This window comes from Pelobates fuscus, chromosome 3 (genome assembly GCF_036172605.1).
Source record: "Pelobates fuscus isolate aPelFus1 chromosome 3, aPelFus1.pri, whole genome shotgun sequence".
NCBI classification, from domain to species: Eukaryota; Metazoa; Chordata; class Amphibia; order Anura; family Pelobatidae; genus Pelobates; species Pelobates fuscus.
Window position 1 is genome coordinate 65,531,826 of NC_086319.1, and position 24,332 is coordinate 65,556,157.

Genomic DNA, 24,332 nt, shown 5'->3' on the forward strand with positions numbered 1-24,332 from the left:
AATCGTTTAAATTAAATATGCTGGTGTACCCAACTTGTGAGCTGTGTTGGCCACCGGGCACCTCTGTTGTCATGGCACCCTGCGTGACCGCACAGCTTGCACACCCCAACGGCTGGCCCTGCTGACACACACTGATGTTACTACTTAGAAATCCCTCAATATTAATACAGACATCAGAGTAAACACCAATAAACTGTGGAAACAGAGCTGATCCCCCAAATTTATAAAGATTTGCTTAGTGGATTTGCTGTAAGATTAAATCATGCCTCCTCCTCTCTCTCTCCCATGCACTGCTCTGTAGGCTGGGAGGAAGTGAAGAGTAATCACAGTCTCCCAGCACAGCGTCACCTGTGGCTGCATGGGAAACAGCTGTTTAATGTAATGCTTGCAGGATGGCCAGCTGCCGCAGAACCTCTTTGTTCCCGTCTCTGCAAAGGGCTCCAGGCATTGCTTGTTGTGCGTATGAGCCACTGTAAATTAGGGGCAGAGGGCACTTGCACTGCAGTCAAGACGGGTCTGGGCAGGAGGAGAGTGCAGTGCAATCAGTGCACTCCCCTCCTGTGGGTCACCAGTAGACTGGTGCACCTGCCCAGGATCAGAGCCGGTGCAAGGATTTTTGCCGCCCTAGACAAAAGAAAAATTTGCCGCCCCCCCCCCCCATGTGACATCACAATGCCCCACCCATATGATCTGCCCTATGAACTAACGCCAGTGCTGCACACAGTGTGTGTTAACATTAAAAAGCCTGCAGGGACCGGCTACAGACACCAGAACCACTTCATTAAGCTATAGTGTCCCTTTAATGTGAGGTGAATTATAGATTAGTGTCACTAATAATATACTAGATTGCCTACTTACAACCAGATGAGGATGATGATGGGCTGCAGTTGGGCTCCACTGGCCTGGTGTAGAACAGGATATCTGGAGGCTGTTTGCAACTGTGGTCACAAAATTCAATGTTCTGGGAGAATTGGAAGCGGCTCCATTTTTTGGGGGCCCCTTACACAGCTCAAGGTCTGGGCCTCAGGGCCTGACGGTGAGTACGCCCATAAGGCCCACTCATAAGTCCACTTATATGTTCCACCCACCCATGAGTTCGCTCACAGAGAGTGGAGTGTGTAGGGTATGTGTTATGTGTTATTGTAGATGATCTAATATGTGTGCTTATGGTATGTAGTGTATAGGGATACCAGTTTGTGTAGGTGATGCAGTGTGTTTGTGTGTAATGGAACCAGTGTGTATTTGTGTATAAGGTATGTATTGTGTGTGTCTGGTTGTGTGTAAGGGATGCATTGTGTGAATCTGTGTTTGTATGCATAAGGCATGCAAGGTGTGTGTCTGTATGTGTGTGCATTGAGTGTAAGAGATGCATTGTGTTTCTGTGTGTATGTAAGAAAAGCAGCGTGTGTGTTTGCATGTGTGTGTAAGGGTTTGCATTGTGTGTTTCTGTGTATGTGTGCAAAGGATGCATTGTCTTTGTGTGTAAGGTTTGCATTGTGTGTGTGTGTGTAATGGATGCATTGTGTGTTTCTCTGTGTGTAAGGGAAGCATGTTGTGTTTCTGTGTGTGTAGGGATGCATTGTGTGTTTCTGTGTATGTATAGGGATGCATTGTGTGTGTGAGCGTAGAGCTGTCCCTTCTGTCCCTTAGAGCTCGCCCCTGCCCCTTAGTGGTCTCTCCTCTCCCCCACCCTCCCCTAGCGTGTTCTTCTTACCCCCCCTCCTCCCTGTGTTCTTCTTACTCCTCCCTGTGTTCTTCTTACTCCCCCCTGTGTTCTTCTTACTCCCCCCTTGCTCTTCTTACTCCCCCCTTGTTCTTCTTACTCCCCCACCTGTTCTTCTTATCCCCCTTCTTCTTCTTACTCCCCACTTCTTCTTTCTCAACCCCTGTCATGCCTTAACTATGGTATCCTCTTACTTCCTGGTTCCACGGAGCCTAGCCACACCCCTTTATGACACGGTCTCCTTATTTAATCCGACCGCACCAGCTGATCGACGCTGGATTATTGAACTACGTTCCGTACTCACGAACCGGCTACAACTTCGTTGTGAAAGCCTTCTGTTACCGGACCGGACTGGAAGACACTTCAAGTTCCCTTCACCTCTCCTCATCCACGACTAAAGCTGAACTCTCTTCACTTATGATAACCGCCTCTGAGGAGATCTCGGGAACCAGTGTTCTATGTGCCGGAAGCTAAGTAAAACCTCTGTGATAAGCGTTACATCTCAAAGCCGTTATTCCTGTCACCAAAGTCCTTCTATAAAACAACCCAGTTACAGCTATCTTTAACTCATTCACTATACAAGTTAGCTGCATCTGTCTTGCTTCAGTTAAATGCTATGGAACAGCTATTGTAACTTCTTATCACCTAATTCGTTGATACTACTAAGAGACTCTTTCTGATTCAGTGTCTGCTAATTACTACCGTTTACTACTTAAAGCTACAGTGCCTGTAATTGTGGACTTCAGTTATCGTTTACTACTTAAAGCTACAGTGCCTGTAATTGTGGACTTCAGTTATCGTTTACTACTTAAAGCTACAGTGCCTGTAATTGTGGACTTCAGTTATCGTTTACTACTTAAAGCTACAGTGCCTCTAATTGTGGACTTCAGTTATTGTTTACTACTTAAAGCTACAGTGCCTGTAATTGTGGACTTCAGTTATCGTTTACTACTTAAAGCTACAGTGCCTGTAATTGTGGACTTCAGTTATCGGTTACTACTTAAAGCTACAGTGCCTGTAATTGTGGACTTCAGTTATCGTTTACTACTTAAAGCTACAGTGCCTGTAATTGTGGACTTCAGTTATCGTTTACTACTTAAAGCTACAGTGCCTGTAATTGTGGACTTCAGTTATCGGTTACTACTTAAAGCTACAGTGCCTGTAATTGTGGACTTCAGTTATCGTTTACTACTTAAAGCTACAGTGCCTGTAATTGTGGACTTCAGTTATCGTTTACTAATTAAAGCTACAGTACCTGTAAATTGGACTTAACGTCACAATATCTTCTACTTTTTATAATAAATATTCAAACTATAAGAAATCTGCAGTTGTGTTCCTTCATAACAAATGTTTAAACGTGACAGAATAATCCAGCCCTTGTAATGGATCCAGCAGATTTCGATTCTACGATAACTACGCTGAATCAAAGAGTTGATACACTAGCCCAAGGTGTGCAAGACCTGCAAGTTACTAACGAAAGAATTCTCACTTATGTCAGAGATTTACAAACTCATACTCCTCATACTATTCTGCACTCGGCTAGCGATCCTGCTGTATGTAACCCTGAAAAGTTCTCTGGAGATCGTTCTAAATACAGGGAGTTCCTTAACTCTTGCAAACTATTAATTGCTTTGAAACCTAGATCTTATCCTACAGAAAGAACTAAGGTTTGTTCGGTTATTTCCTTTCTAAGAGGTGAACCTATGTCATGGGCCCATTCCTTTCTGGAAAACGATGACCCCATCTTAGACTCACTGGATGAATTTTTTGAAGCCATGTCTCTTCTCTATGAAGATCCTAACAAACAAGCAACAGCTGATTTAACAATCAGAACTCTACAGCAAAGACATAGACCCGTTGAAGATTACATTGCTGAATTTAAAAGATGGGCAGTAGAAACGCAATGGAATGACATCACATTGCGCAACCAATTTCGAATTGGTTTATCTGAAGCTGTAAAAGATGAACTATCTAGAACAGAACTCCCTACTACTTTGAACGCTCTAATTCACCTATCAATCAGCATTGACAGAAGATTAAGAGAAAGAAAGGCCGAAAAAGCCCTCTTACATTCTAAAGACCGAAAACCTTTCACTCCCTCAAAAGCTCCTGAAAAGACTTCCTTACCAAGCGAACCTATGGAAATAGGGGTAATAAGAAGTCCTCTCACTCCTGAAGAGAAGAACCGAAGACGTCAATTAAATCTATGCATGTATTGTGCTTCTCAAGATCATTTGGTTCCTGATTGTCCCTTATTGAAACGGACAAAGGGTGGTAGGCAAGCCTATGCCTCTGCTATCTTAAGTGCACTCCCTTCTACACCAACCACTCAGTTCACTCCTATATCTCTCATACTACAGTGGGATAAGGTGAGAATTATGACTGAAGCTATCATCGATTCTGGTGCAAATGGGGTATTCATCGATTCAACCTTTGTAACAAAGAATAAAATTCCTTGTGTTTCGAAAAAACACTTCTGATCCTATTAGAGTGATTGACGGCTCCCTTATCTCCTCGGGACCGATTCTTCATGAAACCATCCCTCTAAAGGTAACCACCAATCATATTCATACTGAATTTCTAGTATTTGATGTTATTCCATCACCTCTCTATCCCGTTATAATAGGGATCAACTGGTTAAGGAACCACAACCCTCAAATTTCTTGGTCTCCCTTTTCTCTCACCTTTAACTCCCATTATTGTAAAGAAACATGTTTACAACAAATTCCCATTCTTCAGATCTCCAAAGAACCAACTATACCTTCTTGTTATTCAGACTTTTCAGACGTATTCAGTAAAAAGGAAGCTGAAACGCTCCCACCTCATCGTTCCTACGATTGTCCTATAGACCTCATACCTGGTGCCCCAGTACCTTTTGGGCACATCTACCCTCTCTCTGAGTCTGAATTGCAAATTCTCAAAGAATATCTGGATGAAAACCTACGGAAAGGGTTCATTAGACCCTCTAGTTCACCTGCTGCCTCAAGTATGTTTTTTGTGAGAAACAAAGACCAGACTATACGTCCTATCATTGATTACAGAGCTTTAAACAAAATAACAGTTAAAAATCGTTATCCTCTTCCCCTCATCAATGAACTGGTTGAACGATTAAAAACTGCTACCATCTACACTAAGCTTGACCTTCGCGGGGCATATAACCTCATCAGGATAAAGGCTAATGATGAATGGAAAACTGCTTTCCGAACAAGATATGGCCTCTTCGAATATCTGGTGATGCCTTTTGGCCTCTGCAACGCCCCTGCAACTTTTCAACATTTCATAAATGATATCTTTAGAGACCTATTGGACGTCTGTGTTATCATTTATTTAGATGATATTCTCATATACTCCAACACTCCTGATGAACATAGAAAACATGTCAGATGGGTGTTATCCAGACTCAGAACTCACAAACTATTCGCTAAACCCGAAAAATTTATTTTTCACGTCAATGAAATAACCTTCTTAGGTTATGTTATTTCCCCTCATTCAATAAGTATGGATAATTCAAAAGTCGATTGTATCATCAACTGGCCTGTTCCCTCTACAGTAAAAGAATTGCAGCGATTTCTAGGGTTCGCCAACTTCTACAGAAAATTTATTAAAAACTACTCTGAGATAGCTCACCCACTCAATCAACTTAACAGTAAAAAATATCCCTTCAATTGGAACGAGAAGGCTCAAACTGCCTTCAATGAATTAAAGAGAAAGTTTATAACAGCTCCTGTTCTTCAACTTCCAAATCCTTCATATCTTTATGTCCTTGAAACGGATGCTTCGGAAATTGCAATTGGAGCTGTCCTTTCTCAACATAAAACTCCTCAGGAACCTCTTCATCCAGTCGCCTTCTTCTCACGATCATTATCTCCTGCCGAAAAGAATTATCTTATAGGGGAAAAATAATTATTTAGTATCAAAGTGGCTTTAGAAACCTGGAGACACCTTCTTGAAGGTGCTCAGACCCCTTTAATCGTATATACTGACCATAAAAATCTCGAATATCTTCACTCCAATAAAACACTGTCTGCTCGACAAGTAAGATGGAATCTCTTTTTTTCCCGGTTCAATTTCCAAATCGTCTTTAGACCTGGGTCTAGAAACAAAAAGGCAGATGCCCTTTCCAGGATCCATAAAGACACTATATTTGAACCTCCTCCGCCTACAGTCATTGGAATCTTATCTTCTCTTATTGACGACATTAAAGATCTCAGTGAAGATGCTCTTGAACTTCCTAAATCAATTAAATTATCCAAGAAAAACGGTCTCTACTATTTTAAAGACCGGATTTATGTACCTCCCTCTTTCAGAATTAAAGTACTTGAATTTATTCATGATTCTCCTCTGGCAGGTCATCCAGGTATAAAAAAAGACCCTTGAATTGTCTAAGAGATACTATTGGTGGCCTCGTCAAGACCAAACTATTGAATCTTATGTCAAATCTTGTTCTATATGCCAAAGATCCAAACATGTCCATCATCAACCATTCGGTCAATTATTGAATTTACCGATTCCTGAACGGCCTTGGCAATCCATTTCTATGGACTTCTTGGTGGAACTACCTCCTTCTCACCATCATACCACCATTTTAGTGGTAGTAGACCGCTTCACGAAAATGTCTCATTTTATTCCTTTAACCCCTTAAGGACCAAACTTCTGGAATAAAAGGGAATCATGACGTGTCACACACGTCATGTGTCCTTAAGGGGTTAAAGAAGTTACCCTCGTCCTCTGAACTTTCAAAAATATTCCTTGACAACATAGTTAAACTTCATGGACTGTCAGACTAAATCATTTCAGACCGAGGAACTCAGTTTACCTCCAAATTCTGGAATGCATTATGTGCTACTCTTCATATCCAACGTAAACTATCATCTGCATATCATCCTCAAACAGATGGACAAACTGAAAGAGTCAACCAATGCTTAGAGCAATATCTACGATGTTATTGTTCTCACTTACAAGACGATTGGATAACATGGTTACCCATGGCAGAATTCGCATACAATAACTCTTTTCATACCAGAAGCAAAATGACTCCATTTTTATCCAATTATGGATTTCATCCCTCCTCATTTCCTGCTCAGACAGTTTCTTCATCTAACCTCTCCGATTCGAATCAAATCTCTCATATGTCCTCTTTATTCAAGAAATTGCATGAAAATCTAGAATTGGCCTCCTCCAATCAAAATAAGTTTTTTGATACAAAAAGACAACCTCCTCCCTCTTATGAAATCGGAGATCTTGTCTGGCTTTCCTCAAAGAACATCTCTACAAACCGTCCATCAAAGAAGTTAAGTTCCCTTTTTCTTGGTCCTTTTCCGATAATATCGGTTATCAACCGTAATGTTGTTAAATTGAAGCTTCCACCTACTTTGAAACTACATCCTGTTTTTCATGTGTCCTTGCTAAAACCTCATCATCCTGACCCTTTCCATAGAAATGTCACTACTTCTCCTGATCCCATATTGGTCCAGGGTGAAGAAGAATACGAAATTCAGAGTATACTGGATTCAAGGATTCATCGTGGCTCTTTACAATACCTCATCAGATGGAAAGGATATGGAATTGATGAAGATACATGGGAAAACTCCTCTGTCGTTCATGCTGACAAATTGATTTCCAAATTTCACAAGCGTTACCCTTCTAAACCAAGTCAATAGCACCCAGAGGTTGCTCATTAAGGAGAGGGTACTGTCATGCCTTAACTATGGTATCCTCTTACTTCCTGGTTCCACGGAGCCTAGCCACACCCCTTTATGACACGGTCTCCTTATTTAATCCGACCGCACCAGCTGATCGACGCTGGATTATTGAACTACGTTCCGTACTCACGAACCGGCTACAACTTCGTTGTGAAAGCCTTCTGTTACCGGACCGGACTGGAAGACACTTCAAGTTCCCTTCACCTCTCCTCATCCACGACTAAAGCTGAACTCTCTTCACTTATGATAACCGCCTCTGAGGAGATCTCGGGAACCAGTGTTCTATGTGCCGGAAGCTAAGTAAAACCTCTGTGATAAGCGAATACATACAAAAGATGGTAAATCACACTTCCGGATATGTCTGTAAAAAATAAATATAACACGCACAATAGTGTAATAGAGTTTGTATAGCTGAGCAGTGCAGAATTCTCAAATGAGGTACTCACAAACGTGGAGCCAATGACGTGTGGCTCTCACTGGTATCGCCTTGGGACGTTTTTTGGGAAGGATGTCCCTCTCCTGACTGGCTCTCTCCTCCCACTTGATTTCCAGATGATTTCAAGATGGGTGAATGTTGTCAATTTCTCAGGAAAAATATATAGATAAATCAAGCTCTTCAATATATAGAGAATGGCATAAATAGCCAATGAATTTATTCGTTAAAAAGCAAATTATAAAAACACTTAATGTTAAAATAACATATAAAATAATGCAGAACTTTTAGCTAAAAACTGCTAAAAGAATAAATAGCCCAATGGCCAATGAAAAGTCCGAAACGCGTTTCGCCCCTGTGTGGGGCTTTGTCAATCGGTAATGCAGTCCAAACTCTTCTCTGGCGGCTTTTTCTTCCATTGCGTCCTTTTACTTCCGGGTTCCGGCTGGATTTCGTTGTGGAACGCACTATGCGTTCCAAATCACTTCCGGGTTCGGGGTTTTTTTCATTTGGAACGCATTGTTGCGTTCCACTTCATTCGCTACGTCACTTCCTGGCCCCAAAAGTCAATCTTTCGCAGCACTTAATGCTTGTTCCCCATACACGAAATAGTCTTTTATTATGGTATAGAGGAAACAGTCTCTTTGTAGCCTCAATTAAATAGATAAATCGCATTAGTAATTTTATCTCCAAAAAATGTGTACTTATCTTCTATTAAACCGGAGTGAAGGAAGGAAGAAAGGAATAACTCTAAAATGTGTGAAGAATAGCCACTAAAATGTGCCAAATCCATCTATTTTATGACTAATAGGTATACAATGGAGAAAAAAAGTCTTCTTTACTACTGTTCACTTTTAAAGGGGCAATGATTAACACCCCTTACATTCTGTAGAGGCTTATAACAACATGCAATTCAGAACACATTTTTCATGCATCTAAAAAAAGTGGCACACCTCAAAATCAGAATTCAGACCGTGGGGTGCAAGAGTATTAAAATTATATATGAATTGCATCTCTTCTTTCCCTATTTTTTGGTTAAAGTCGCCTCCCCTCCAATCTCTTTTAACTGTTTTCAAAGGACAAAAGAACAAATTATCTGGATTTTTTTGGTGATATCTCTTAAAATGATTGGACACACTGTGTGTTTCTACCCCATTTTTAATATTTCGTATGTGTTCTGAAATTCTTGTATGCAGGCATCTTATGGTCATCCCTATGTATAGTAATTTACAGGGACATTGTAATACATAGATCACTCCCTTTGAAAAACATGTTAGCTGGTCCCTAATATTAAAATCCTTATTAATGTGCTCTTTCAGGTTAATTAGATGTCTTTTCTTACTTTTAGTGCTCCTGCATGCTAAACACATTCCGCATCCATAAAAACCTTTATTTTGATTTAAAAAGTGTATGTTCGTAGTTGGACCATCACTGCTGTGGACCAAAGTTCTTTTAAAATTTGCCGCACCCCTATAAATTATATTTGGTCGGATAGGTAAAATATTTTTTAAAATGGGATCTTCATGTAGAACGTGCCAATATTTCTTTATAGCCTTATTTATACCTCTATGATTACCATTATAATTACAGATAAAGGGAATTTCTTTGGAGTGTGTTTGTTTGTTAGATTTTGGTTTATATGTCAGAAGTTTTTTTCTTGTTATTTTTTTGACATCTTCTATGTCTTTCTCCAAAGTTGTTTTCTCGTACCCTTTATCTTCAAACTGTGCTTTTATTCTTTCTGCCTGTGCTATATAATCATCCTCATTGGTGCAATTCCGCCTGATTCTGAGGAATTGCCCTTTTGGTGCATTGTTTAACCAAGGCCTGTGGTGGCAACTCGATTTCTCTATATGCAAGACAATGGGGTGATGAGAGTAGAAAGGTCACAACAAACAGGACCCAGTGGAGCGCTAAAGAATATATCAACTCACCCTTTTATAAAGGGATGTAAAAGTAGAAAAATCTGGAGGGAATGAGATATAATGGAAATAATGGTGTAGTATATCTGGACTAGGTGGATAAGGAGAGAAGAGTTATATGGTAACAAACTCACATGGTACAGAGCCTGAAAGAGATAGGCTCAAATCATAAGCGCAGGGGTATTATAAAGCTAATACCAGGCTTCTTCAATGGCTGTGTATCAATCCTCAGAGAAAGGGAGAAAGAAAAACAATGGACCAAAGTCCTAGTGTATTATCCTCAACACAAAAATGGATCTGAACAAATACAGAAACTTGCTCACCTTTAAATGAGCCAATCCGAACTGGGCTCTCAGTTAAATGGACAATGTGCCTTTAAGAGGGCACTACTCTTCTTGTTAGCAGGAAAAGTGGATGCAGGTCAAGGACTCAAATTTAAAAAATAAATTTATTGTAAAACACTTACATAAAAATCAAATAAAAAGCTCCCATAAATAAATGGTGCAGAAATGAGTCCTCTCCCGAGACGCGTTTCACCTTGTACAAAAGGCTTTTTCAATCGGTGTCCTGCTTGAGTTTCCCGCTGGTTTAAATACCCAAAGAGTCCTTTTCTATTGGTTAATGATGTCTTCCGGTTTTCCGAACACAACGAGGGATATTACCATCAGCTGTTGTGTAAGTTCGTGATACCGGAAGTGACGTATCGCGTTTACCGCAACGTCACTTCCGTTTAGATCGTGGCCGCCATATTAGTCATTGGCAAGCCACGAACTCACTCATTATATCAGTGTATTCAACATAGCATAGATGAACATGAAGGAAAAGAAAAAAGGAGATCAGTTTGCATCTTGACTCCATACATATACTCGATAAGAAAATGACACAAAATGAATAAATGAGCAAAGGGAATATAATAGATTCCCCTCAGTTAAACAGCAACGTCTCTTTGCTGTGTGAATTGATTACCATTGTAACCTATTACATCAGATGTTAAGTGCGAAAGTAACTGCCCAACATCACTTCCACTTTAAAGGGATATGCAATCAATTCCTTTTCATTGAAATATACGTGTATAAATAATGGGAAAATTACACACACATCAGATTATCTAGTAGATAGTCGTATATATACAATATTTACAAAAAATATTCAGTAGTGTCATTGTCTTAAAGAGGTACAATAGTAGTTATGTATCTTACAACAGAAAATGTAGTGAACAACATAGCAACCCATCATAGTAGAGATCATGGGATAGCTGAGATGAAAGGCAGAAAAAATCAATAAAAACTAAACCTATAAAAAATGACAAAGCTCAAAGTCTTGATTAAGACCTTTAGGGTGTAAAGTATCTAAATCAAAAATCCATTTCATCTCAGCTTTACCCATTTTTCTCACTAAGTCATCACCTCTCCAATCTGTGACTACTTTTTGGATTCCCATAAATTGTATACCTTTCGGGTCACTGTTATGTGTATTTTTAAAGTGAAATGATACATTGTGCTTTACAAATCCATTTCTTATATTTCTGACGTGCTCTTGTATTCTCACCTGCAAAGGGCGTATTGTCCGCCCGATGTACAGGAGTCCACAAGGGCACGTCAGCATGTATATTACTCTTTTGGTATGGCAGGTAATGATGTCCTTTATTTTATACTTCCTTTTGGGATTATTAGGGTCCGTAAATTCCCTAATTACTCTTTTAGGATTGCTGGTGTTCCTACAAGCCCCACAAACTCCGCAACCATAGAAACCTTTAGACTCCTTAAAGGGGTTTGAAATTGCATTGACTCTAGTTGAATTATTATTGGAGAGACTGTTCCTTAAGTTGGAATTAGAGTAATTAGGGAATTTACGGACCCTAATAATCCCAAAAGGAAGTATAAAATAAAGGACATCATTACCTGCCATACCAAAAGAGTAATATACATGCTGACGTGCCCTTGTGGACTCCTGTACATCGGGCGGACAATACGCCCTTTGCAGGTGAGAATACAAGAGCACGTCAGAAATATAAGAAATGGATTTGTAAAGCACAATGTATCATTTCACTTTAAAAATACACATAACAGTGACCCGAAAGGTATACAATTTATGGGAATCCAAAAAGTAGTCACAGATTGGAGAGGTGATGACTTAGTGAGAAAAATGGGTAAAGCTGAGATGAAATGGATTTTTGATTTAGATACTTTACACCCTAAAGGTCTTAATCAAGACTTTGAGCTTTGTCATTTTTTATAGGTTTAGTTTTTATTGATTTTTTCTGCCTTTCATCTCAGCTATCCCATGATCTCTACTATGATGGGTTGCTATGTTGTTCACTACATTTTCTGTTGTAAGATACATAACTACTATTGTACCTCTTTAAGACAATGACACTACTGAATATTTTTTGTAAATATTGTATATATACGACTATCTACTAGATAATCTGATGTGTGTGTAATTTTCCCATTATTTATACACGTATATTTCAATGAAAAGGAATTGATTGCATATCCCTTTAAAGTGGAAGTGATGTTGGGCAGTTACTTTCGCACTTAACATCTGATGTAATAGGTTACAATGGTAATCAATTCACACAGCAAAGAGACGTTGCTGTTTAACTGAGGGGAATCTATTATATTCCCTTTGCTCATTTATTCATTTTGTGTCATTTTCTTATCGAGTATATGTATGGAGTCAAGATGCAAACTGATCTCCTTTTTTCTTTTCCTTCATGTTCATCTATGCTATGTTGAATACACTGATATAATGAGTGAGTTCGTGGCTTGCCAATGACTAATATGGCGGCCACGATCTAAACGGAAGTGACGTTGCGGTAAACGCGATACGTCACTTCCGGTATCACGAACTTACACAACAGCTGATGGTAATATCCCTCGTTGTGTTCGGAAAACCGGAAGACATCATTAACCAATAGAAAAGGACTCTTTGGGTATTTAAACCAGCGGGAAACTCAAGCAGGACACCGATTGAAAAAGCCTTTTGTACAAGGTGAAACGCGTCTCGGGAGAGGACTCATTTCTGCACCATTTATTTATGGGAGCTTTTTATTTGATTTTTATGTAAGTGTTTTACAATAAATTTATTTTTTAAATTTGAGTCCTTGACCTGCATCCACTTTTCCTGCTAACAAGAAGAGTAGTGCCCTCTTAAAGGCACATTGTCCATTTAACTGAGAGCCCAGTTCGGATTGGCTCATTTAAAGGTGAGCAAGTTTCTGTATTTGTTCAGATCCATTTTTGTGTTGAGGATAATACACTAGGACTTTGGTCCATTGTCCTTCTTTCTCCCTTTCTCTGAGGATTGATACACAGCCATTGAAGAAGCCTGGTATTAGCTTTATAATACCCCTGCGCTTATGATTTGAGCCTATCTCTTTCAGGCTCTGTACCATGTGAGTTTGTTACCATATAACTCTTCTCTCCTTATCCACCTAGTCCAGATATACTACACCATTATTTCCATTATATCTCATTCCCTCCAGATTTTTCTACTTTTACATCCCTTTATAAAAGGGTGAGTTGATATATTCTTTAGCGCTCCACTGGGTCCTGTTTGTTGTGACCTTTCTACTCTCATCACCCCATTGTCTTGCATGTTATTGTGTTAAGGTTTGGAGGTACCTTCACGTGTGTTGAGCTGCTTAGTCATACTAGATTCTTCATTTCATCATTGTTTGAGCGCCTCTATAGCACGGTTTTTTTGTTACTATTTTCGATTTCTCTATATACCCGTTTGCGTCCACTTCTTTAACCCCTTAAGGACACATGACATGTGTGACATGTCATGATTCCCTTTCATTCCAGAAGTTTGGTCCTTAAGGGGTTAAAATAATTTCTAGTTTTAATCTGGGCATCTTCTATAAAAATTTGTAAATCTAAAAATTGTATTTCTGTCTGGTTGTGGCTAGTGGTTAGTAAAATCCCCCATTCATTGTCGTTGAGATAAAATATAAAATTCTCTAAAAACTCTGCAGGGCCATCCCAAATGAACAAGATGTCGTCAATGTATCGATGGTATGACACCAAATTCGACACCCAGGGCTGGCAGGAAAAAATAAAATGTTCCTCCCAATATGCCATGAAGAGATTCGCGTAACTGGGTGCGAATTTGGTGCCCATAGCTGTGCCTCGGACTTGGAGATAAAAAGTATCATTGTACCAAAAAAAATTATTTGTTAAAATGAGGTAGATTCCTTCCATAATAAAATCTATTTGTTCTCTCCTAAAATCGGCTTTGATTAAAAAGTGTTCGACTGCTTTTATCCCTTTCTCATGCGGAATCACAGTATACAACGATGTGACATCACTTGTGGCTAAACGGTAGCCATCTTTCCATTGTATTGATTCCAAAATTTGCAGGGTGTGAATGGTATCTTTGAGATGAGCTTGTGTTTTGATAACTATGGGTTGTAGTAGTATGTCGATATATTCGGAAATACGTGAGGATATTGAATCTATACCGGAGATAATAGGGCGGCCTGGGGGGTTAACTGGATTCTTATGCACCTTTGGCAAATAATAGAAAACTGGGATTTTTGGATGGGCTATTGTTAAATACTTGCCCTCTTTCTCCGTAAGAATATTCTCTGCAACTCCTTTTTTGATGTACTTATCGAATAATTCCTTTACTCTCTCAGTGGGATTAGAATTTAATTTTCTATATGTCGTTGTGTCAGATAGGATTCTCTCGGATTCCTTCATATATTCCACTTTCGACAGTACCACTATCCCTCCCCCTTTGTCCGCTGGTTTTATTACCAGTTCTTTGTTCTTCTGTAGTTTTTCCAGTATTTTCTTTTCTTTTATCGACATGTTGTGCTGAAATTTGTTCAACTTTTTCATTTTGTTAATTTCTCCCATCACCATAGTCTCAAAGGTTTTCATCTTATCTGAAGTCATGTGTTTTGGGTAGAAAGTAGATTTCTCTTTTAAATCAGTTTGTACGTACCTTGTACTTGTGTCTATTTCTTCTACACTAGTAGTGCTATATTCTTTTTCATTAAAAAACTTTTTAAGACATAGACTCCTCATGAATTTGTTCATATCTATATAAAAGTTAAATTTGTTCATTTCAGCGGTTGGAGCGAATTTAAGTCCTTTTTGTAGGACTTGTATTTCTCCTTCTGATAGTGGACTATTTGTAAGGTTGTAGATTCCACTGGAATCTACATTCGTCCCCTCTTTTCTTTGTTTCCCCCTGTTCCTTCCTCCGGTTCTAGTTCTCTTGATCTCTGGCGTTTCCCTGGAGATTCCCACAGTATGGGTTCTTCTTGCCATTTGAGTGTTTCTATTGTGGGGTCCTTCTGAAAAACCGGTGGGCATTCTTGTCTACTCTTGGTGTGTCGTTGTTCTAAAGGGGGTTCTCTTCTGTCTCTGCCTCTCTCTTGTAGTGTGTCTACTCTTCTTCCTTCTTCTTTCTCCTGTCTTTGCTGGCCATGTTTCCTATCTCTAGTTACCTGTTTGGGACTGTTGCTTCTACTTTTTCTTTCTTTCCTTCTCCAATCTATCGGTAATTGTCTTTCTCTTCTGTATTTCTGGGTGTCATGTGGTTTTTGGGGGGATTCATCCTGTATTATCTGCCTACCTTCTTTCACAACATCTCTATAGCTCCTATTAGGGTGGTAGTATGTTGAAGTGGATGCTTTTTGGGACTGATGGTATTCTCTGTTATTGTTCCTATTATACTGGCTACTTATTCTTTGTTCGGTCCTTCTGTTCGTGATATTGTCATCTATTGGCTGTCTATTTTGTCTGTTTTGTCCTTCCTGAATTTTATACTCTCTGTTGTGTTTTGGAACACTTTTATAGAGATCGGGGTTCTCATTTTTTCGGTCACTATAATTGTGTCTATTATTTTTTCTTTTTGGAAACCTGATATTGCCTGTTTTGTAATCGTTAGTGTCTCTTAGATATTTTTTTCTTTTAATGGCAACTGTTTCTTTCTCAGCTCTTTCTACTTTTATTTTAATTTCTTTTACAGTTTGATTAAAAGTATCTGGACTGGAGGTGTCACTAAGTTTCTGTTTCCACATATTAACTTCCTCATCTAGCTGTAACAGTGTTTCCTCTCTTCTGGACACTATGTATCCAATTACGCTGAAGGAGAAACCTTCAAGTAATTTATTCCATCCTGACATAAAGTTTTCGTTTTCCCTATCAAATGTAGGGTCTTTTTCGAACCTCAACCCTCTCGGAGTGATCTGTTCTTTCACATATTTCTTTAGGGTTGCTACCTCCCATTTAATCTTCATCTCCCGTATAAGGGATTTTTCCAAATTAATCTTACATTTATCAGAATTAATGTATTCTGTACTGGGGGTAGCTACTTCATTTTCAGAAAACATGTGGTCTATGTTATTGACTGTATAGTTCCTATCTTCTAAATATGACATTGTTAATGTATACAGAGGGGAATTAAAGTAATATAGTGTAAATAAAGAGTGTATACAGTATAAACAATGAAAACAAGTGTGGTAGCTAAAGTGCTACAAACCACCTGAGTGGGAAAACCCCTCACACCACTCAATATAACATAAATGAATACATACAAAAGATGGTAAATCACACTTCCGGATATGTCTGTAAAAAATAAATATAACACGCACAATAGTGTAATAGAGTTTGTATAGCTGAGCAGTGCAGAATTCTCAAATGAGGTACTCACAAACGTGGAGCCAATGACGTGTGGCTCTCACTGGTATCGCCTTGGGATGTTTTTTGGGAAGGATGTCCCTCTCCTGACTGGCTCTCTCCTCCCACTTGATTTCCAGATGATTTCAAGATGGGTGAATGTTGTCAATTTCTCAGGAAAAATATATAGATAAATCAAGCTCTTCAATATATAGAGAATGGCATAAATAGCCAATGAATTTATTCGTTAAAAGGCAAATTATAAAAACACTTAATGTTAAAATAACATATAAAATAATGCAGAACTTTTAGCTAAAAACTGCTAAAAGAATAAATAGCCCAATGGCCAATGAAAAGTCCGAAACGCGTTTCGCCCCTGTGTGGGGCTTTGTCAATCGGTAATGCAGTCCAAACTCTTCTCTGGCGGCTTTTTCTTCCATTGCGTCCTTTTACTTCCGGGTTCCGGCTGGATTTCGTTGTGGAACGCACTATGCGTTCCAAATCACTTCCGGGTTCGGGGTTTTTTTCATTTGGAACGCATTGTTGCGTTCCACTTCATTTGCTACGTCACTTCCTGGCCCCAAAAGTCAATCTTTCGCAGCACTTAATGCTTGTTCCCCATACACGAAATAGTCTTTTATTATGGTATAGAGGAAACAGTCTCTTTGTAGCCTCAATTAAATAGATAAATCGCATTAGTAATTTTATCTCCAAAAAATGTGTACTTATCTTCTATTAAACCGGAGTGAAGGAAGGAAGAAAGGAATAACTCTAAAATGTGTGAAGAATAGCCACTAAAATGTGCCAAATCCATCTATTTTATGACTAATAGGTATACAATAGAAAAAAAAGTCTTCTTTACTACTGTTCACTTTTAAAGGGGCAATGATTAACACCCCTTACATTCTGTAGAGGCTTATAACAACATGCAACAATAGAAACACTCAAATGGCAAGAAGAACCCATACTGTGGGAATCTCCAGGGAAACGCCAGAGATCAAGAGAACTAGAACCGGAGGAAGGAACAGGGGGAAACAAAGAAAAGAGGGGACGAATGTAGATTCCAGTGGAATCTACAACCTTACAAATAGTCCACTATCAGAAGGAGAAATACAAGTCCTACAAAAAGGACTTAAATTCGCTCCAACCGCTGAAATGAACAAATTTAACTTTTATATAGATATGAACAAATTCATGAGGAGTCTATGTCTTAAAAAGTTTTTTAATGAAAAAGAATATAGCACTACTAGTGTAGAAGAAATAGACACAAGTACAAGGTACGTACAAACTGATTTAAAAGAGAAATCTACTTTCTACCCAAAACACATGACTTCAGATAAGATGAAAACCTTTGAGACTATGGTGATGGGAGAAATTAACAAAATGAAAAAGTTGAACAAATTTCAGCACAACATGTCGATAAAAGAAAAGAAAATACTGGAAAAACTACAGAAGAACAAAGAACTGGTAATAAAACCAGCGGACAAAGGGGGAGGGATAGTGGTACTGTCGAAAGTGGAATATATGAAGGAATCCGAGAGAATCCTATCTGACACAACGACATATAGAAAATTAAATTCTAATCCCACTGAGAGAGTAAAGGAATTATTCGATAAGTACATCAAAAAAGGAGTTGCAGAGAATATTCTTACGGAGAAAGAGGGCAAGTATTTAACAATAGCCCATCCAAAAATCCCAGTTTTCTATTATTTGCCAAAGGTGCATAAGAATCCAGTTAACCCCCCAGGCCGCCCTATTATCTCCGGTATAGATTCAATATCCTCACGTATTTCCGAATATATCGACATACTACTACAACCCATAGTTATCAAAACACAAGCTCATCTCAAAGATACCATTCACACCCTGCAAATTTTGGAATCAATACAATGGAAAGATGGCTACCGTTTAGCCACAAGTGATGTCACATCGTTGTATACTGTGATTCCGCATGAGAAAGGGATAAAAGCAGTCGAACACTTTTTAATCAAAGCCGATTTTAGGAGAGAACAAATAGATTTTATTATGGAAGGAATCTACCTCATTTTAACAAATAATTTTTTTTGGTACAATGATACTTTTTATCTCCAAGTCCGAGGCACAGCTATGGGCACCAAATTCGCACCCAGTTACGCGAATCTCTTCATGGCATATTGGGAGGAACATTTTATTTTTTCCTGCCAGCCCTGGGTGTCGAATTTGGTGTCATACCATCGATACATTGACGACATCTTGTTCATTTGGGATGGCCCTGCAGAGTTTTTAGAGAATTTTATATTTTATCTCAACGACAATGAATGGGGGATTTTACTAACCACTAGCCACAACCAGACAGAAATACAATTTTTAGATTTACAAATTTTTATAGAAGATGCCCAGATTAAAACTAGAAATTATTTTAAAGAAGTGGACGCAAACGGGTATATAGAGAAATCGAGTTGCCACCACAGGCCTTGGTTAAACAATGCACCAAAAGGGCAATTCCTCAGAATCAGGCGGAATTGCACCAATGAGGATGATTATATAGCACAGGCAGAAAGAATAAAAGCACAGTTTGAAGATAAAGGGTACGAGAAAACAACTTTGGAGAAAGACATAGAAGATGTTAAAAAAATAACAAGAAAAAAACTTCTGACATATAAACCAAAATCTAACAAACAAACACACTCCAAAGAAATTCCCTTTATCTGTAATTTTAATGGTAATCATAGAGGTATAAATAAGGCTATAAAGAAATATTGGCACGTTCTACATGAAGATCCCATTTTAAAAAATATTTTACCTATCCGACCAAATATAATTTATAGGGGTGCGGCAAATTTTAAAAGAACTTTGGTCCACAGCAGTGATGGTCCAACTACGAACATACACTTTTTAAATCAAAATAAAGGTTTTTATGGATGCGGAATGTGTTTAGCATGCAGAAGCACTAAAAGTAAGAAAAGACATCTAATTAACCTGAAAGAGCACATTAATAAGGATTTTAATATTAGGGACCAGCTAACATGTTTTTCAAAGGGAGTGATCTATGTATTACAATGTCCCTGTAAATTACTATACATAGGGAGGACCATAAGATGCCTGCATACAAGAATTTCAGAACACATACGAAATATTAAAAATGGGGTAGAAACACACAGTGTGTCCAATCATTTTAAGAGATATCACCAAAAAAATCCAGATAATTTGTTCTTTTGTCCTTTGAAAACAGTTAAAAGAGATTGGAGGGGAGGCGACTTTAACCAAAAAATAGGGAAAGAAGAGATGCAATTCATATATAATTTTAATACTCTTGCACCCCACGGTCTGAATTCTGATTTTGAGGTGTGCCACTTTTTTTAGATGCATGAAAAATGTGTTCTGAATTGCATGTTGTTATAAGCCTCTACAGAATGTAAGGGGTGTTAATCATTGCCCCTTTAAAAGTGAACAGTAGTAAAGAAGACTTTTTTTCTCCATTGTATACCTATTAGTCATAAAATAGATGGATTTGGCACATTTTAGTGGCTATTCTTCACACATTTTAGAGTTATTCCTTTCTTCCTTCCTTCACTCCGGTTTAATAGAAGATAAGTACACATTTTTTGGAGATAAAATTACTAATGCGATTTATCTATTTAATTGAGGCTACAAAGAGACTGTTTCCTCTATACCATAATAAAAGACTATTTCGTGTATGGGGAACAAGCATTAAGTGCTGCGAAAGATTGACTTTTGGGGCCAGGAAGTGACGTAGCAAATGAAGTGGAACGCAACAATGCGTTCCAAATGAAAAAAAACCCGAACCCGGAAGTGATTTGGAACGCATAGTGCGTTCCACAACGAAATCCAGCCGGAACCCGGAAGTAAAAGGACGCAATGGAAGAAAAAGCCGCCAGAGAAGAGTTTGGACTGCATTACCGATTGACAAAGCCCCACACAGGGGCGAAACGCGTTTCGGACTTTTCATTGGCCATTGGGCTATTTATTCTTTTAGCAGTTTTTAGCTAAAAGTTCTGCATTATTTTATATGTTATTTTAACATTAAGTGTTTTTATAATTTGCTTTTTAACGAATAAATTCATTGGCTATTTATGCCATTCTCTATATATTGAAGAGCTTGATTTATCTATATATTTTTCCTGAGAAATTGACAACATTCACCCATCTTGAAATCATCTGGAAATCAAGTGGGAGGAGAGAGCCAGTCAGGAGAGGGACATCCTTCCCAAAAAACGTCCCAAGGCGATACCAGTGAGAGCCACACGTCATTGGCTCCACGTTTGTGAGTACCTCATTTGAGAATTCTGCACTGCTCAGCTATACAAACTCTATTACACTATTGTGCGTGTTATATTTATTTTTTACAGACATCCGGAAGTGTGATTTACCATCTTTTGTATGTATTCATTTATGTTATATTGAGTGGTGTGAGGGGTTTTCCCACTCAGGTGGTTTGTAGCACTTTAGCTACCACACTTGTTTTCATTGTTTATACTGTATACACTCTGTGATAAGCGTTACATCTCAAAGCCGTTATTCCTGTCACCAAAGTCCTTCTATAAAACAACCCAGTTACAGCTATCTTTAACTCATTCACTATACAAGTTAGCTGCATCTGTCTTGCTTCAGTTAAATGCTATGGAACTTCTTATCACCTAATTCGTTAATACTACTAAGAGACTCTTTCTGATTCAGTGTCTGCTAATTACTACCGTTTACTACTTAAAGCTACAGTGCCTGTAATTGTGGACTTCAGTTATCGTTTACTACTTAAAGCTACAGTGCCTGTAATTGTGGACTTCAGTTATCGTTTACTACTTAAAGCTACAGTGCCTGTAATTGTGGACTTCAGTTATCGTTTACTACTTAAAGCTACAGTGCCTCTAATTGTGGACTTCAGTTATCGTTTACTACTTAAAGCTACAGTGCCTGTAATTGTGGACTTCAGTTATCGTTTACTACTTAAAGCTACAGTGCCTGTAATTGTGGACTTCAGTTATCGGTTACTACTTAAAGCTACAGTGCCTGTAATTGTGGACTTCAGTTATCGTTTACTACTTAAAGCTACAGTGCCTGTAATTGTGGACTTCAGTTATCGTTTACTACTTAAAGCTACAGTGCCTGTAATTGTGGACTTCAGTTATCGGTTACTACTTAAAGCTACAGTGCCTGTAATTGTGGACTTCAGTTATCGTTTACTACTTAAAGCTACAGTGCCTGTAATTGTGGACTTCAGTTATCGTTTACTAATTAAAGCTACAGTACCTGTAAATTGGACTTAACGTCACAATATCTTCTACTTTTTATAATAAATATTCAAACTATAAGAAATCTGCAGTTGTGTTCCTTCATAACAAATGTTTAAACGTGACAACCCCTTCTTCTTACTCCCCCCTTCTTCTTCTTACTCCCCCCTCTTCTTATTGCTTCCCCACTTCTTCTTACCCCCTCTTCTTCTTCTTACCCCTCTCTTCTTCTTCTTACCCCCCTCTTCTTCTTCGTACTCCCCTCTTCTTCTTCTTACTCCCCCTTCTTCTTCTTACCCCCTCCTACTTCTTCTTACTCCCCCTTCTTCTTCTTACCCCCTCTTCTTCTTACCCCCTCTTCTTCTTCTTCTTACCCCTCTTCTTCTTCTTACCCTCTCTTCTTCTTACTCCCACCTTTCTTCTTACTCCCCCTTCTTCTGCTTACCCCCTCTTCTTCTTACCCCACCTCTTCTTCTTACCCCGTTCTTCTTCTTACCCCCTCTTCATCTTACCCCTTCTTCTTTTTACTCCCCCTTCTTCTTACCCCCCTCTTTTTCTTCCCCCTCTTCTTCCCCCCTCTTTTTCTTATCTCCCCTCCTTCTTACTCCCCCTTCTTCTTACTCCCCCTTCTTCTTACTTCCCCCTCTTCTTCTTACTCCCCTCTTCTTCTTCTTACCCTCTTCTTCTTCTTACTCCCCCACTTCTTCTTACCACTTCTTCTTCTTACTCCCCCACTTCTTCTTCTTACCCCCCTCTTCTTCTTACTCCCCCCTCCCCCTCTTCATTCTCCCTCTCCATCTTCTTACTCCCCCCTCTTCTTACTCCCCCCTCCCCCACTTCTTACTACCCCCTCCCCTCCTTCTTCTTACCCCCCTCCTTCTTCTTACCCCCCTCCTTCTTCTTACCCTTCCTCTCACCTCCCCTTCCCTGTTGCGTGACCAAGCTCCTCTCCGGTCCGCGGTGCCCAGCCGGAATGATAGGAAGGTGCACACTCAGTAAAAATGGCAAAGTTTTAAATCCCTTTACAATAACAACATTATTGTTTGGGAATAATTTCAAGTAACTGGAAAACAAGGCAACATATAAACTGCACATGTGACAGGTACTCAAAGATATTTGGAATTTTATGTTTATATTTTGTGTATATCGTGTTAAGATGTCACTAATATTATATAATTCAGTTATCCCACAACCAACTACTGTATGTATGAAAACCATCAAGATTTAATTAAAATTATTAATAAAACTATTTTAAAACCATCCAGGAGGAACAGGTTTTATATTACAGCATTTTGAGTGCTATTTTTGTTACACTTTTAGAAATTCAACACTTGTTCATCATTCTAATGAACAGTTGGACATCATACTGAGCAATGAACTTTAAATTTCAGCATTAAGTTTCGTAAGATTAATCGTGATTTTAATAAAGTTATTTTTACTTTTTTTTTTTAAGTCACAGTTTTGTTTGTCTTATGCTTGGATAGAAAAAAATGCTGCAGCATAATATGTTGTTCGACTATGATTTAGGTATTTGTACTTTTCATTAGCAAGGAACTTTTTTATATGACTCTGTTATTATATAATGAAAATTGTGTGAATTGTTGCCATGACAATCAACATACTGCTTTTCTGTAAAATACAGATAGATTAATTCTTTATATTGAAAGCCTTGTAACCAGTTATTAATGCTTCATGCTGTGTACAGATATTCCTTTTAGAACAACAAGAGTGTGGGCTGCTGGGGTTGGAGACTGTGTGTAAGGTTCTGTGCTATTTCATGTCTTAAGATTCTAGCAGCAAATCTTGTGTTATATTATCAGTATTGCCGTTCGGCATCTTTTGTTTAGTGTCCCCTTACCTTAATTGAATTAGAGTTGAAATTCTTTAAATATCAAACCAATTGTTCCTGTACTCCTGGTTAGAGCATCAGCAAACACAATAACATTTTCTAAGGTTATGTTGAGTTGTATCCCACGCTCCTAAAATGTGAATAGAATAATGTAACAGGAATATATAGATAAAACATAAAAGGGTACTTGGGTTTATGGCAAATATATATTACATAGACAGTTTTTTTTTTTTAACCTGAATGTTTGAATGTATTCACTAGTGTTGTCGCGAACGGCGAACGCGAACTTCCGCAAATGTTCGCGAACCGGCGAACCGCCATTGACTTCAATGGGCAGGCAAATTTTAAAACCAACAGGGACTCTTTCTGGCCACAAAAGTGATGGAAAAGTTGTTTCAAGGGGACTAACACCTGGACTGTGGCATGCCGGAGGAGGATCCATGGCAAAACTCCCATGGAAAATTACACAGTTGATGCAGAGTCTGCTTTTAATCCATAAAGGGCAGAAATCACCTAACATTGACACCTGTCCTCAAAGCCCCTGATACACACTGACACAGAGCAGAATAGAGACTGTTCCCCGTCCTCAGAGACCATGATACACACTGACACAGAGCAGAATAGAGACTGTTCCCCCTACATAGGGTCACTTGGCAGGTATGGATTGACACATGTCCTCAAAGCCCCTGATACACACTGACACAGAGCAGAATAGAGACTGTTCCCCCTACATAGGGTCACTTGGCAGGTATGGATTGACTTCTGTCCTCAAAACCCCTGATACACACTGACACAGAGCAGAATAGAGACTGTTCCCCCTACATAGGGTCACTTGGCAGG

The 24,332-nt window shown here is 38.8% G+C and overlaps 1 protein-coding gene across 1 annotated transcript in view; it reads left to right on the forward strand.

The window, feature by feature from the left end:
• Positions 1 to 24,332, forward strand: part of LOC134601622 (ankyrin repeat domain-containing protein 27-like) — a 112,040-nt gene that overhangs the window by 38,221 nt on the left and 49,487 nt on the right. The gene's annotated exons all lie outside the window — the stretch shown is intronic.